Source organism: Aptenodytes forsteri, unplaced genomic scaffold, assembly GCF_000699145.1.
Source record: "Aptenodytes forsteri isolate BGI_AS27 unplaced genomic scaffold, ASM69914v1 Scaffold9, whole genome shotgun sequence".
NCBI lineage: Eukaryota > Metazoa > Chordata > Aves > Sphenisciformes > Spheniscidae > Aptenodytes > Aptenodytes forsteri.
In genome coordinates this window covers 7,803,112-7,818,992 of record NW_008796217.1, presented here as the reverse complement: position 1 = coordinate 7,818,992, position 15,881 = coordinate 7,803,112, and the positions used below count along the sequence as shown (strand labels likewise).

The 15,881-nt window shown below is 40.9% G+C and overlaps 1 long non-coding RNA gene across 1 annotated transcript; it reads left to right on the top strand.

The window, feature by feature from the left end:
* The first annotated feature begins 6,688 nt into the window (after window positions 1–6,688).
* LOC109279734 lies at window positions 6,689–12,922 on the top strand. The gene is made up of 2 exons (XR_002086320.1): window positions 6,689–6,781; window positions 8,315–12,922. It is a non-coding gene; the product is annotated as an uncharacterized LOC109279734 (long non-coding RNA).
* The last annotated feature ends 2,959 nt before the right edge of the window (window positions 12,923–15,881 follow it).

Below are 15,881 nucleotides of genomic sequence, written 5' to 3'. Positions count from 1 at the left end.
AGGGGGCGGGGCGCGGGGGCGGGGGGCTGAGCCCGGCCGGGCGCCGGCGGCGGCGGGGTGGGGGTGAGCAGCGGGTGCCGCGCCCCCGGGCGGGCCGCTCCCGCCGTGTCAGCGACTGTCGCCCGCGTGCTTTACAGGTGCCGCTGCTTGCCAAAAGTGCAGCTTTGGTATAGAAACGAGCGTCTTATGATGACCTCCGGCTTTAGGACAGTCCCCTGCCGCTTAAAAATTAAAGCCTTCGCTGGCAAAGTGCAGGCTGGAGGAGGTGGCTGTACACAGGCTTTAGGGGAATTACTTCTGTTGGTCAGGAAAGGGCTTGCTCCACCAGAAAGCCTGACCTGAGATGTAGCAGAGGCAAAGTCCCCCTTTGCTGTTGGTCGCTAAAGCTGCGCAGACTTGTGATTCAGATGGAAAGCAGACGTGGTGTCTTATAATACCGTTGTCTCCACAGGTTCAGATTATTTTATGGTGGGGAAGTAACAGGCTTGTTCCTTTTTCATGTTCTAGCTACAGGAGCAGGTGCTGACATCTGATGGTTGTGTGTGTTGTGCAACCAAGGTTCGTTGCTGCAGCTGGCGTGGCTCAGCTGCCTGCTGTCGTTACTGTTTAAAATCAGAGGGAAACCTCACAGGAAACTTAGTATTTTCTTCTGGGGGCCGCGTTGGATGAAAACAGGAGGTAGAAGCCTTTGGTTGAACCTCAGGGTAGGGCAGTAGAACTGGGAAGGGCTTGCTGGGTCATGGACTCTGGACCTCCCTCTCCTGCTGCCCCTGCAGCCCGTTTGCAAGCTTATCACACTGCGCTGTCCGTGCTAAAATCAGGGCGCTCGTTTCTCCTATGACTCATGGTAGAAAATTGCACTAGAAATGGGCAGTGTTGACGGTGGCCTATTTTATGAGACATCGCAGTGCACCACTTCGCGTTGGGCAGTCCTGTGCCCACCAGGAAATAGAAGGCTTATATTCTGCTTGCTTTTTGTTACATTTAATGTTATTTCTGAATGCACTCAGCAGTTGGGCGCCTGATTCAGACTCCTGTTTGTTCTGCGCTCGGCCATGGGCTCTTCCGAAACGTGCCAGTGCTGCTGTGCTGATAAGCACACGAGGAGCATCGTTCTTACGTACTGGTAGGGAGGTAGTGAAACCAACAGTGGAAAAGGGCAGCTGACTGTAAATGTGTGTCAGGGTACATTTTCCAGCCAACAAAGTGGCTTTTTAGTCAGATGTCTCATGCTCACGGGAATTGTAGGTGATTTCCAACCCTTTCTCATTACTTCAGTATTGCAGAAAAGAGGACATTCGGTTTTTAAACTTTGTCTTGCACACAGTCAAAAAAACCTTCAACCATAAACGTAACATTCTTGAGTGCTGCTGAAGGTAGCGGTAACGCTGCCAAAAATAATGTTTTCTAAGAGTGTTTAAAAAAAAAAAATCACACCCAAGAGTGCTTTAAATAAATATAATAGGACATAAACTTTTACTTCATCTGCTGGAGATGAATAAAGCAAGATCTGCTGGCTGTTGCTCCCAGACAAGGAGATCATCTATATAAGTAGGTTCACTATTACATATGCAAATTTACCGGTGTGCCAAAGTCTTAAACTGTTTACCTGAACAGAGGCATTATTTAAAAAGCTTTCTAGGTAGGAAAAAGGAAAATTATGATTATCCTAAACAGGATGGATAGCTGCTTGATACGCTCCTAAAGAATTAGCAGTTTATGTCCTGTACCTGTCCTTCAATGAGAGGAAAAAGAAAATGGAATTATAATCATTCACCCTCCTAATTTCCAGCAGTTCCCCCCCTCCCTCCCCTTTTTGTTTCCCTTTACCAAAATACACAGATCTTGAAGTTCTTGGTCAAAACACTTTAAACAAGCCCCAGAAATTAGTGAAGGTGGAAGCCTCAGTATCTCCAGTAAGAGGAATGTTCCTGTTTTGGGAAAGTCTTGATTTTTGGAAATGCCAGTGATGGTGATGGTCATTGACATCTATTAGCCTTGTGTTACAATAGTGATTGTCAGTTGTTACTGGGATTACGCACTGATAATCACTCGTGTGGACTGCTAAACAGGGTATTGCGCTCAGAAAATCAGCTGTCTTCATTATAGAAGTGATCAAGTATTTTACAAAATCCTGTGAAATCACCTGCAGAAAACTGGTTTCTAGACCTTAGAAATGCTTTTCTTCTGATTAATAATGGCATACGTTGTAATCTTAGCCTGCCTTATTAAAGCTTTTTGGGCAAATGAAATAAGGAAAATGTAACTGCCAAAAGGATGCTGGGAGGCATGCTTACTGCAGGGTTTTCTAGATTTTTTTATTTTATTTTTTATATAGGTGGAATGTTTTTGTTAGTCCGTGACTGGTTCAAATTCTGCACAAAGGTAAATGGCACAGCACATATTGTGCCAAGATTGAGGTAGAAATGAATTCTTATCTGAAGCAGAAATACTTGCCATCAAGCATTGTTTGACTTTAACAAAAATGCCCTTAACTGGAAAGGAAAATTGTCGTTCAGTCTTAAACATCTGCTCTTTTTCTGAGCTGTTGACTTCCTATAGCAGCCTTGATTGTGGAGACTTAGAGAATTAATACGTGCACCTCTCTGAACCAGAAGATTTGGTACTGGGAATACCACTGCTGAGCATTTTCACAGGCCTGTTTGGAAAGTTCATTGATCTGCTTTATTTTCATAGCATTCTTTTGGAGCCTTTCACTTACTAAATCTAGAAACTTGACACTTGCGTAGAAACTTCCAACAGTAATGTCAGTATCAATGAATAACTTCTTGCTGTAAGGGACAGATGAAGATGTTTAATTTCTGGTGTACATATGCACAGATAGGAGTAATAATTTAAAAAAAAAAAAGTAAAAAACTGCATCTCCAACGATGCTTTTCCCTTTACAGCACGCAGGAAAGCAAGCAGTGCATGCATATGGCGAGGTGTGGATTTTCCTGCAGGGACCAGTGAGCCCGGTGCCAGCCTGTCTGTGTCCCCATGCACCTCTCTGCAGCCTGTGCGTGCTCTCAACCGTGCCCTGACCTACCTGCCGGGTAACCTCTGCCTCCCCACCAACACCGGCATTGCATCTGCAGCGGTGCAGGGCTCTGGGCAAGAGGGAAGGAAGGGGGCGGTGGCTGCTTGCTTTCGTCTTCAGCTGTTACCCTGGGCTTCAGGGTGAAAGAAAATCTGCCTGGAAGGTTTAGCTCTCAAGAAAATGAGGAACTACTGAGCTGCCCCTCTCCGCTTGTTATTGACGGCTCAAACAAAAGCAGTAGTGATATTCTGAGCATCGGCTGCTAGGGATTCTCCATGGGATCAGTGTGGAGGAGGCAGATAGAAAAACAAAACAGAAGGAGCTTTGGCTGCTTCATGTAAGCCTGCAGAGGTCTGCACTCATCCCAGGACTAATGCTGATGGATGAAGCTGGATCTCTGGCAGAACACTTCTTGGGAAACTGAATGAAATGTGGAATCTCCTGGCTTGTTTAAAGCAAGGCATGTATTTATACTGTATCTAATAGTGGGATGTTACTAACATGCAGATGAATAATAGAGACAATAATCTTCTGGCTAATAGTAGAAAAAACTTCTTGCTGTGTTATATAGCTGTAACTATATAAACTGAAGTTAGGAGCTACTCTTTTAGTGGTATTTAAAACTATTCTTTTTTTGTAGTAGGACAACAGAGTAATGCCTCTTGTTTCTCATAGTGATATCAAGAAGCAAGTTAAGAAACCCAAGCAGAACTCTCTGGCAGCTTATAAATGTGCTGCTGATACACTACTTTAATCAAAGTTCTTCAAGCCAAAGCTTTTTTAATGATGTACTTTATTTTGTTATTCAGCTTATTAATAAAAAATTGAATATTGACTTGGACAAGTCCCACATAGGACTCCAGTAGGTAAATCTCATTTATTTGACACTGAACCCTTTATGGCTACTCTTTGAGTGGGATTTTTTTCTACTTGTTTGTATGCTCAACGGAGAGGGTTTTTTCAGTTATTTAGGTCATATGGTTATCTGGGCTTAAAATTCTTTAAAGGGCAGGTTTATTTCCTTTCTGTTCTATTTCATCCCAGGTGAAAGTGATAGTGTTCCGTTTTCAGTGCACTAGAACTATACATATCTCACACTTCAGCTGACCTTGTGAAAAATGTGAAATTGAGTGTCATTGGATGCAGCTGTAAGCAAATCTTTTGAAATGCAAAAAAAAACCCCTTAAAAATTGGAAATTCAGAGTTCAAAACATTCCTCGGGCAGCCATCATAGTCACTGTTTTAGGCGCAAGGGCTGCTGAGAAGTTTGCCTTGCCAGCTGCTGAGGGAGAAAAGGGAAGTATGTGGAGGCCTGATAGTAATACTGCAGTTTCCCAGCTCGGGTTCTTTCCCTTTCTGAGATCGTGTTTACTTTATGTGATTGCAGGATATTCAAAACATGATGCTTTGAAGTGCCCTTCTGAGGTCTGGCATAGCGGGGGGAATTTACAGTTCCCACGTGCTAAATTGCTGTTCTTATTTTTACTGTCAGAAAACTGAAACCAAAGGCTGGTGGTTGTTTTCCAAGAGTAAGGCGCAGATGAAGCAGCTGCAGTTGCTAGCAATAGAATTTGTGGTTGTTGGTTTTTTTTAAAGAATTATTGCCCATATATTATTATGGGCATTTATTAAAAATAGGGTCATCATCCTTATATCAGTCTCAATTTTATGAACGAGTCTGATTCCTACTAATGGTTTTAATTTGGTGAACTCCTTACTACAACAATCTATAATCCTGTGTCAACTTTATGGGATGAAGGAAACTAGCAAGAAGTGGCCAAAATGAGAGAACATTTAAATAAAGCAATATTCTTTCTTGTACAATAAAATAGTAGAAAATCCAGCAGCAGATGTATGGTGACTGTACAGGAATTAACTCATGTTCTTTCCTCAAAACATACTGTGGCAGGAAGGTAAACGTAAGCTTCTGCATAGATTAAACACTGTCCAACATAGCTTAAACATAGTTTAAAGTTTTGGCTCCTACAAGTACAGCTGAGCTTCTGTCGTTACTGGGTCATAAGCACGTGAGCTTTTAGCTATGTGCACTTTCGCTGAAGTTTATCAAGGGAGGTAACGTCGACTATGAACTTTCAGGGAGGTAGCTGACTGTGTCAATGCCATCCAATTTCCTCCTCCACCCTGAACCCAAATGCATTTAAAATTAAGTGCAGTTGTAAGTAGCAAGCAATAGCATTTTTGCTTGTTCTAAGCGGGATGTGTGCTCGCCACGCTGCCTGCCTCGTCTGCTTCCAACTGGCAATTGCACAAAACTACAAATCAGGAATCTTGACTGTCTAATCAAGAAGCCTGTATTTGGCAGTGTGTGCTCAGCTTACCCGAGTGTAATTAATTGACCAACTTTAACAGTAAGTGTAAACTGTGTCACTACATAATTATTTCTGCCTGTAAGAAAACAGTGCAGAATTTTACTGGGTTCATTGTAGATTGAGGATTTTCCTTACAGCTGTCTTTATTAATGGTCATATCAGAGACGTCTATTTGCTGAAGATATTAGAGACTTGTCCAACTCAAGCATGTTATTTTTTTGCAGATTCTCTCTCTTCTGGCTGTTATTTGTGAAGAAATAGTGGAGGATTGTATCAAGTGTGGCGGACTTTACTTCTTTGAATTCACAAGCTGCAGTGCCTTTCTTTTGAGCCTCCTGATCCTGTGTGTGTATTGCACTGATGTATATGAAACATTTGGGGAAGATAAAGTACAGACAGTGGTAAGGATTTCTTTTTTTTTTTTTTTTAAACCATTTCTTTTAAGTGCTTAAAGACTATAGTGGAGTAAAAAGGCTATGCAGAATGAATCGCCTTTTCTTCCCTATTTAAAGGGTAGATTAAAGTAACTTATAGTTTAAAAAATCAGTCAACTTTGAGAATCCCTTTTATATTGACAACTTTTCCAAAATTGTCATGTTGGTTACCTGCAGGATTTTAGGACTTGTGTGAAAGTCTTTCACGCAGGCTAATACTACTGTGTAGTTATCGCATGTAAGTACATATACGGAACACAGTTTACTGCCAGCATGATACTTGTAACTTGCCTGTTTACCCTGTTTTCCTACTGGGTGTAGCCTACCTCCTTTTTGGTAATAATCATACTTGTTACAGTTCATGCTTTTATATTTCGGAAGATCCAGAAGTGGCACAAAGTTGCTCTGTAAAGTCAGTAAGAATATTATAGTGTCTTATGAGCATCCCTTCCTATTTGTCTTCGGAGCAAACAGTAGGTTTTTTTACGTGAAGGTACAGATAAGGGAGTGTAGTAAGAGATTTGAATGAGCACGTTCATTTACAGGTTTCTGGTTTCCTAGATGTTTTACACAGGGAATAATGCTAGCATGGTTGACCTGAGCCTGAATTTGATTGTGAAAGAAGTTAGATGAAATGAATGAAATACTTAAAGAAGACAAAAACAGGGGAGTATGTAATGCAGACTTTTTAAAATAGTTGGTAATGTTGAATATTGTTTGGAATATAGCTGTAAAATATATTTTCTGAAGCTCCCATTAGCATCAAAGTTTCAAAGCATAAATTCACTGGCAGATTAACTCAGCTGCTGTTATGATGCTTGTTCTTTTTCAGGTAGTATATCTACAATTCTGTAACATTAATTTTTTTGTATTTGCAGAATTTGGGGGCCATGCTAGTCATAAGTTTCTGTTTTCTGTTAGCATCAATAGTGCTTGCTGTGACCAGCTCTGGGTCTGCTGTTGAAAAAGCTGCATGTGTAAGTCTTAAAATTGCATAATTTACTTTGTATTTATCTTGTATGTTAATTTCTCTGCCCTATAAACCTCACTCAATTTGCAGGGAAGAAACTGGGCAGGGAACAGAATTCGGTGCATTGTGATGCTTCAGGAGGAATTAGCTATTTCAGACCTTCCAGAAACTTACCGTAGGAAATCCAAAGAGCAGGCATTCCTCAGGATTGCTCGAAAGCTCTGCATGCACTTACAGCTCCCCAGCATTTGCAGCTTGCTTCTGGGTTCCTCAGACTTCACTGCCTTGGCCCTGTGTTATTCCCTGTCATCTGTTACTGTTGTGACGTTGCCCTCTCGCACAGCTTCCCCAGTTCTCTCATACCCTCTCTCTGAAATGCCTACTTTTTTCCTCAATTGTCCTTTCATAGTGCCACCCCCTCACAAAGTCAGCAAGAAACCATGTCTTTTGCCAGGCGTTATAAAGCATATGTGGAGAATGCTGACTTGCAAAGGCTGCAGTGAGAGCAGCAGTTTCCTCAGTGACAGAAATAGTTAGAAGAGCAACAGGGCATGCATCTCCCGGGGAACACTGAAGAGGCTCAGGGCAAGGCCCTGAAGAGGCTTTGGGATGCTGTGGATGTCGCAATTCCTCACTCACTTGGCACTTCTTTTGAATAACCTTGGAATTGTGAATATGTGAGTTTAAAAGATCAAATTTTGATTTTATTCTTGAATGAGAAAAGATGAGTTAGAAAAGAAAGCAAAATAATTCTGTTCCGCAGGCAGCACGAGCTATTAGAGATACACGTTTTTGTATAGTCATCTTCTGTGATGTTGATATATTCAAACCTAATGGTTTGAGTATAAAGTCTTTCAGGGTTTTTTTTTCTGGAGCTGGAAAAAACCCCCAACTATTGTGATTTAAGACTTACTAGTGTCAAATTGCTTGGGGCCAAACCAGTTGTGTACAATTCAGGTAAAAGTTAGAATAATGCATGTGTGTGTTTCCTTGTTTGAGAGAAGCTGCTAAAAACAACCTTCCCCTTTATCACTATCTTGCCATGACTAATAATGAAATGTCATTAACAAAATGTCACTTCATCCCCCTTTGCTAACCCAGTAAGGACTTGCTTAGGCGCTGCAGATCTTGTCTCCCTCCACCTTCCATGTGTTACTCTTCCTCACTTAGTCCCTTTAATCAGCAGCCATCTCTTGGATAAATATTCTGCTATACCGCCAATGCCATGCTTCTTTAATAACTAATTTTTGCAATAAAATGAATATACTTTTACTATTAAGGGCTGTTTAGAACATACTGTACGGTTCACGATTGATTAAGAGAATGAGAACTGTAAAAACTTTTACATTAAATGTGCTAGAACTATGATTTCTGATCTGTTTCTAATTTAAGTGGAACCACCGATTTAAGGAGGACTGGAAACTTTATATATAAGTGTTATTAACGTATGTAAATAGTCCAGCAAATCTCTCTAACAAGATTCTGACATTGTTTGATGTTTGTACATTTTAAAAATCATATATTTTTTTCACTTTCACAGGTGTTTGGATTTCTTGCAAGTAGTGCATTTTTAGCTGAAAGTATTATACAGCGTTTTCACAGTCAGAAACAAAATGTCGACGTACGCTCTGAAAATCCTAGCAACACTCAGAGTGCCACGGAAAATCAGCCACTGAATAAACAAAGCTAACTTTCTGGAATTATTTCTTTTTTTTTTTGCTTAATGGAGCAAACTAAAATGAACTAAAATGAACTTTGCACTGTAGGTAACAACTTCTTCTGTCTCTTCCTTCTAATCAATTTTGTACGCATTACTCATCACAAATTTTTATAGATCCTTAGATCAAGTAATGGCATCTTTAGCATCATGTTCTAAGGTAACTGGTCCTGCTTAATAGCTAGTCCTGCCATCTGTCCAGGTGACATACGCTAAAAAAACTTGTGTCTAAATAGAATAACTTAAGGACAACAGCGTGCTGATTTGATTTTGACAGCGGTGACTGATAAAGGTCAATGTGTGATGCATAAATTCTGAGCTATACCCTAAAGATATTTTCTGTATAAATGGTTCAGATACTTCTGTTATGCATTATAAATTAGTACAGCAGAATTCATTTTTGTACTTACTGGTCAAACTGTGAATGTAAAAGGGATACCTAATTGGAGCCTTACAGAAATGCTTATCCTTACATAAGGGTTTTTGTTTTGTTTTTATTCTTCATATGTCTCAGTTCTGTCTGTGGAGATCAGTTTAATGGCATAGCAAGCGTAGGGGTTTTATGGGGAGGATAATGTAATGGTAAATTAAGGAGACAGTTTTGCACCCCATGATTGTCAAGGTTTGGACTTCTATGCCAGAATCTTCTTTCAGATTATTTCAAAAGCTATAAAAGTTGCAGGAAGAACCTTGAAAAGCCAGCTGTGAGAGGAAAAAAGATGGAAGAATAAATATTTTCACAAAGTAACCCAAAAAGTAACAATCTGAACATCAATGGGAAAAAACATTACAGCACATTGGTACTATCCTGGTGAATATTACTCACAAGATTAATAACCATATGCAGCTTGTTTATGCATAGTTAATGGTAAGTTTTGCCAGAATGGTTATGGACCCCGTCGTTTTCTTTGTTTATAAATACGGCACTAGCTTGACACTTCTTGCTACTGACTAGGTCAGTTGGTAAACGGGTAGATAAGCACTTGTACCCTTGATTTGTCTTAAAAGCGACAGGCTGTAGGACTGCAAGAAACACTACTGATGCAACACGTATCAGACAAGTGACAGATATATCGGACTAGATGTTGATGGCTGTAAAAGAAGTGAAGTGGTGAAAAGGCGTTTTTCAGATGTCTGAGGTAGAAGCAAGACTGCTAGACCTCACTGAAGAGGAAAGCCTTCAAAAGTAGGGCAAATTGCTGTGAGCCCAGAGATGTTCCAAAATACCAAAGCAAATGAGAAAAAGCTGATTATGCAAAAACAATTCTTGTTTGAGTGCTCGTGACATTTGCCATGTCTTCCAGGTGTTAACTCCGTTTCGTCAATACCCTAGTCTGACAAATTTCTAGTCCTGTAACCTGTTGTGGCAGCATTGAGACTAAGCCCTCCAGAAACTGGCTGAGCAAGCTGCATTTGGAAAAGGATGAGGAAGCTGTTGTAAGACAGAGCACTGTAGAAGGTCAAAGGTTTTTTTTCCAGTGCTGCCACTTTCTGATGAATGTGAGTTTGTGATGTTCTCTCTCTAAGCTCTGAGACTTAAGCCTAACACTACACTTTGCTTGGAGGATGTAAGATTTTGACAGGTGGTGTGAAGCATCAAGTTTAAGCTGTCACTTGGTTTCAGAGCCATGCATAAAATACATACTTTCTTTCGTAGAATTTCCTGCTTTCTGAAGAAATGCTCTTTGGACTGTCTTTTTTGCCTTGTATTTATTAGTGTCCATTTGCACTAAAACCTGATCTCAGACTAGGTGTACAGAGCTTGCTGTAGCTGTCTCTGAAAACTGGGTAGATTAGAGATGTTTTGTTTACAAGCAGTGTTACTGGTGATAAGAAACTTGCCTTAATGAGAAATCTCTCTGCTATGATTTGCAGTGTCTTACTTGGGGGATTGTGTCCATATCTATGATTAACATTCTAAGGGAGTTTTTTGATTTTTTTTTTTTTTTTTAATTGCCCAGGATTCTACTGAATTTGTTTTCACATCAAAATGTCTGTAGTCTATAAATCTTGATCTATAATTAAAAGCTGTAAATATAGTGTAAGAGTAACACTGTGCTGCTGATATTTATTAAGCAATGCAGCACCATGATGGAACTTTTATCTTGAGATAATTTTTCTTGTAATTTTTCTCAGCTTGAAAATATATGAAGAGAGTTCTGGGTTTTGGTTGCTTTTTCTATAGACTTTTCCCCACCTCAGTGCTTTGTTATTGGTGTCCATTCCTGAATTGGATATACTGGTACTGAAAAGGATCTGTAAAGTCATCTCTCTGCCTTGGCCTCCCTATCTATGATACCTACTGCTGATACTTCACAGAGAAACTGAAATACTGAGCAAGTTATTGTTATGAAAAAGTGCCACAAGGAGTTGGTGTCAGAAGAAGGTGGCTCTGACTGAGATCTAACTCCCATGATCTGACTATTAGGCCTTTTGAAACAAATACTGCCAGCCTTTGCAGAGTGGTTTGATGGATTCTCCTACTACATACGTGCTGGCATCCCTGGCCTGGTTTGGGTTGTTAGAGTGAGGGGGTTTTGGCATGTTTTTTCGTTTTCATTTAGCTGCTCCAAGTAGGTAGTTTATACCCATTCTCTCACCAGCTGACTGATCCACGTATAGATTTGAGGATCAGATTCCATCTCTGACTGAAAGGGATGCAAGCGTTGCCGTCAGCTAATGAAAACAACAAACAATAGTCTTCGGGGAAACTGGTTAGTTGTTTTCCCATATGTCACAGGAGCTTACTAATAGGAAGAGTCCTGCTATTCTTTACAGCAATGCATACTGCTCCGTTCCAGACGCTGTTTAGCTGGCATGAATCTGTCACACAGTAGTTAAATACTACGAGCAGACAAGTCGCATATTGGTTATAGGTTTAAGGCAATTGCTAAATTGTTGCTTCCAAACCAGTTGTTGGCTAACAAAGCAGTTTCTGCATGGTGGTACTATTAATCCTAGGCTTATAAGTATGAAGTGTTCTTTTTGTTCTGTTTTAAAATAGTTGAGAAGCAGGTTTAGTAGTGTGTATGCTGTCCTCTGCTTCTGCGGGGTCGTTTCCTTAACTGCTTTATCAGCTTCCTATGATAAAGGGGCAGGTGCGTGTCCCTCCTAGCTCCTCTGCCCTCACAGAGGGTAATGGCTGAGCAGACTGGTCTCCTGCAGTCTTGACGTGCCCCATTTGATGCTTCTGGTGTCAGATCCAGGCTTTGAGTGTCTGTCTTTTAATTAGACTGATCCCAGAGAATGGTGTTGGAGCTGGATTAAACATCTGGTTTTGCAGGAGCTCTGCGCATGTGGGTGGATGTCTCTTACCCCTCCCGCTCTCTGTCAGCAAAGTGGTCTGCTTGTTTCCCAGCCTGCTTCTGATGAAATCAGCCTACTTTATTTAAACCAGCTATTTAAATTGCTTACATTAAGGTGGCTGATTTTGACTTCAGTGGATTAGGGACTGTTCAGGAGAGTGTTGGCAGCTCTGGCAGAAGTGCTGTTACAAGCAACTGTCTTAAATTTCTTCTTCTGTTTGCAAAGTAACCATCTCTCTACAATCTTAACTGGTAGTAAAACCTGTGGAAAGAAGCAACTGGCCCAGTATGTCTACCTGGGGATTGTCTTCTCCCTTCTTCGCCACGGTGCTTGGCAGTGGTGTTGCCAGCCTGCTCAGACACATTAAAAGCTTTCGTCTTTTTCCAGCTGAGCTCGTCCAAAAGTATTTAAAGGCTCTGCACCCACCTTCAGGCTTTGTTTACAGTGCCTTGAGAATCAGTGCAGAGGATTCTCCAGGACATGTGAGGACTTGTTAAGTGGCTGGACTGTGAGTTTCTGCTCCGAAAATCTGCATGTGCATTGTGTAGGTTGTGAATGTTAATTTTTGTGTTCGACGATTAGCCCACATTAAAATCACAATGCTACCAGTACCCTTTGGGTTCTAAATATGTGAAGGAATTGTACCTTACTGCTTGCACTCTGTGCTTAAAAATAGCAGGGAAGGCTTGTGGTCTGTTAGCATTGAGTTCTCCGTGTGCACCCTCCAACTTGAAAAAGCAGTGAGCTATCATCTCGCAGAATTCTGAGCTCTGCACAAGATGTTTTTGCATAATGGCCATCATGGTGATCCTCATTCAAATTTGTGCAATAAAAATACCAAGCTTTCTACACTGAAGGGAAAGAAATACTTTCTGAAATTTTTGAAAGGTTACATAAAATTGTAACGAAGCAAGATGCTGGTAGTGCCTTTAAGATGGAAATTCATCTTTGTTTTAGTCTATTGCTGTAAACATAAGCAGTTCTCTAGATACTAAATTTTATGCTGTTCAGAACTATCTATCACTTTTAATACCTTTGAGAATTTAAGTGACTTTTAATAATTATTAAATCAGGATGGTAATACAGTGGGTTTATATATATAAAATAAAAATTTTATACAGTTTTGTTGCCAGTGTTGCCTTGAATTTCCATTTAAATAATTTTGAAATGCTTAAATATTTTTTCCATTCTAAACCAGTGGTCTATTTTAATGTATTATGCTTTTTTGGTCTTAAGAACTTTCTAAAATATTTTGTAATAATTTTTAAAATAAAATATTAGTAAATAACGTGTTTCTCATTTCTGCTGCTATGATTTGGTGTTGCTGTGTAGTTCTCCCAGAGCCAACCATAGGAAATAACGTCATTCCTTGTTCCTGGTTTGGAGGAAAGAGCTTGCATTGTGTTTGCCTGTTACTGGGGAAGAGGGTCCAACTTGCAAAGCTGGATATTCTCACCGAAAGTTTCCAGGAGGAAAGGTCCGACAAGGTCAGTATTGCCTCTTGGCACAGGGTCCAACCAAACTAGTCTGCAGTAATTGCCTTTATGCCTACCGTCGTCTACAGGTTACTGTGACAAGCATAATTCAAGTGCTGCTTTCCTATCATCTTGATTACTTGGAGCTGAAAAAAATAAAGTGGCAGACTTGTTAAAGAAAGGAGCATGAACTAGCAAAAGGTGTTAAGAGCAAATGATTTCTTCTGGTGTAGAAAAATGCAGGTGACAGTTATTTGGTTGAGGGGGAGCCGCTGGATCCTTTAAAAATGTTTGTCTGCTTGTCAGTGGTAGGGGGTGAGGAAAAGGAAATAAACCTGCGTGCTTTCTGGCAGGGTGGCTTTTTTGTTTCAGAATCCTACAGATTGCTTTATTACCTGGTGGCCATCTTGTAAACAGGAGGAGAATGGCACCTTCTTCATTGTCGGCACTGAAATTGGAATGCCACAGTATATTTTCCTTTATATCGTAACATTAAAGGTGAAATTGTCTCTTTGATGAAGTTGCCAGAGATGAGTGTAACCATAAGGATTCATAAGGGAAAAAGGTCTCTAATGCTTTTAATTACATTTGAAAACCAGATGCAAGAAAACAATCGAGGCAAAATATTGTATTAAAAGGGTACGTCAGTGGTGGATTTACACAGCATGAGAAAATAACTCAGAAGTCCTAAGAAAGATTAATAAAGATTTAATAATTTGGAGCATGACCACACAGTTTAAGTCGTGTTACTGCCAGAATCATGACGACTCCTTTCTCAGGAGCGTAATCCAAGTTAGTTTACTGTAAATTCTCAGAATAGCGCAGCAGGGCAGAATATAGGCTGGCAGGCTGCGGCTTTCCTTTGTGAGTGCGCAGGCACCACCTGGTCGCTGCTGCCTGTGCATCCGTTGTTCAAGGCACGTACGTGTCTCCTTGCTTTTTTGGGTGGGCTTTCTCCTGACAGCGAGGAGCACGACCAGCCACCTGCTTTATCACACAGCCTCCTTCGTGCTGTCATGCAGGAACCAAGCCAGGTTAGCTACTTGGCCGGGTTTGGGGTTTGACTTCTCTTTGGATTCAGAATAGCTATTCTTTGCCTGCTGAAGGAAGCACAAGGAAGGCCAGCAACGTTTTTTAAATTCTGTTCGTGCCGCCTGCACAGTGCAGTTGTCTGCACAGGAATCTGCCGAGAAGCTGCAGGAGAGAAGCTTGCCCACAAGAGGGCAAAGTGGTCCTGTGATTGAAATGATTTGGTCTGGAGGACTTTGCCATCTTCCCACCTGTATTTTCAGTGGAGTTGAAGCCCTCTTGTCCTCTTCTTTTGTCAGTGTGGCTCTAAATTGAACACTGCATTTTAGTGATACTGTTTCAAATCATTTGCTTATTTCTCAAAATGTAGCCTGAAGGTTTTTTGATAATATAATCAGATCAACATTGTCTCAAGGAGATCCTTTACCTAAGCAGTTTGAAAGGGTTTTACTTTTATTCCTTTTGTTTTGTAACCTGCCAAGAGATGTTTTTAAAAATTCTCCTTACCTAAGCAGTTTGAAAGGGTTTCTTTTATTCCTTTTGTTTTGTAACCTGTCAAGAGATGTTTTTAAAAATTCCTTTTAATTACAAAGTCAAGCCTCAGCCGCATGACTACATCTGCATCTGTAACACTGTATGGCAGCTGTGAAGATTTTTGTGGTCTGTACTATGCTGTGGTTTTCAATGAAAGCTCTGTGGATCATGGGTGGGAGAACAAAGGAATGGGGAGTACCTGAGCATTTCCTGGACTCTCGGGAAGTTAAATGAGAGAAGCTTATTATCCAAAAATGCAAATTATGCACGCTGGAAAAAAATCAGGGTCCACAAACAGAAATGTTGGCAAACATAGCTGTCATGCATGCCAGACAGGGCTTCTGGCAATTCCGGTCCTCTCCAGGCACCCCAGCAAAACTTGCTTTGACCAGCCCGCGTATCCTGATCACTCACTTTGTTTCTTGTCACCTATTATCTCTTGGCTGAATATTAGAACAGGACGGGGAAAATAAAACAGACTTGGCTGTTTTGAAGTTGGCAAGTCCTGAGGTGAGCGTGAGGGCTTCACAAGGAGGCGACAGCATAAGCAGCACATTCTTCTGTAGCATGACTCATGTGCAGCCAGATGAGGACAGCAAATACCCAGTCAGGTATCTGTTGCTAGATGTGCTGCATGAAAGCATGTAGTAGTCTGCAGTGCTAAGTTTGGGGTGTACTTCAGAACTCTCTTTTTAGTCCTCACTTGGACTTACAATATTACGCTTTCAACTCTCTTTTTAGTCCTCACTTGGACTTACTGAAAGCGTAATATTGTAAGACAAAAGCATGACAAGTTTTTTATTACCACATGCCCTACGCTTGCTGAGAGAATGGTGGAATGTTGCTCAAAATAATGCAAGTCTGTCTGTGCTACAGCCCTCCTTCTAACTACTTCCTTTGCACCAGCTGTCACTCTTCCAAAAATATCAGTGTGGACATGATGCCGAAATCCCTGTTCGTGTTGAGCTGTAGGTAAGGAAGGAACAGTTACTTCGTTGTTCTGTGGTCTCTGCACACCACTAACCAAAGATGTGGAGCTGCTACCC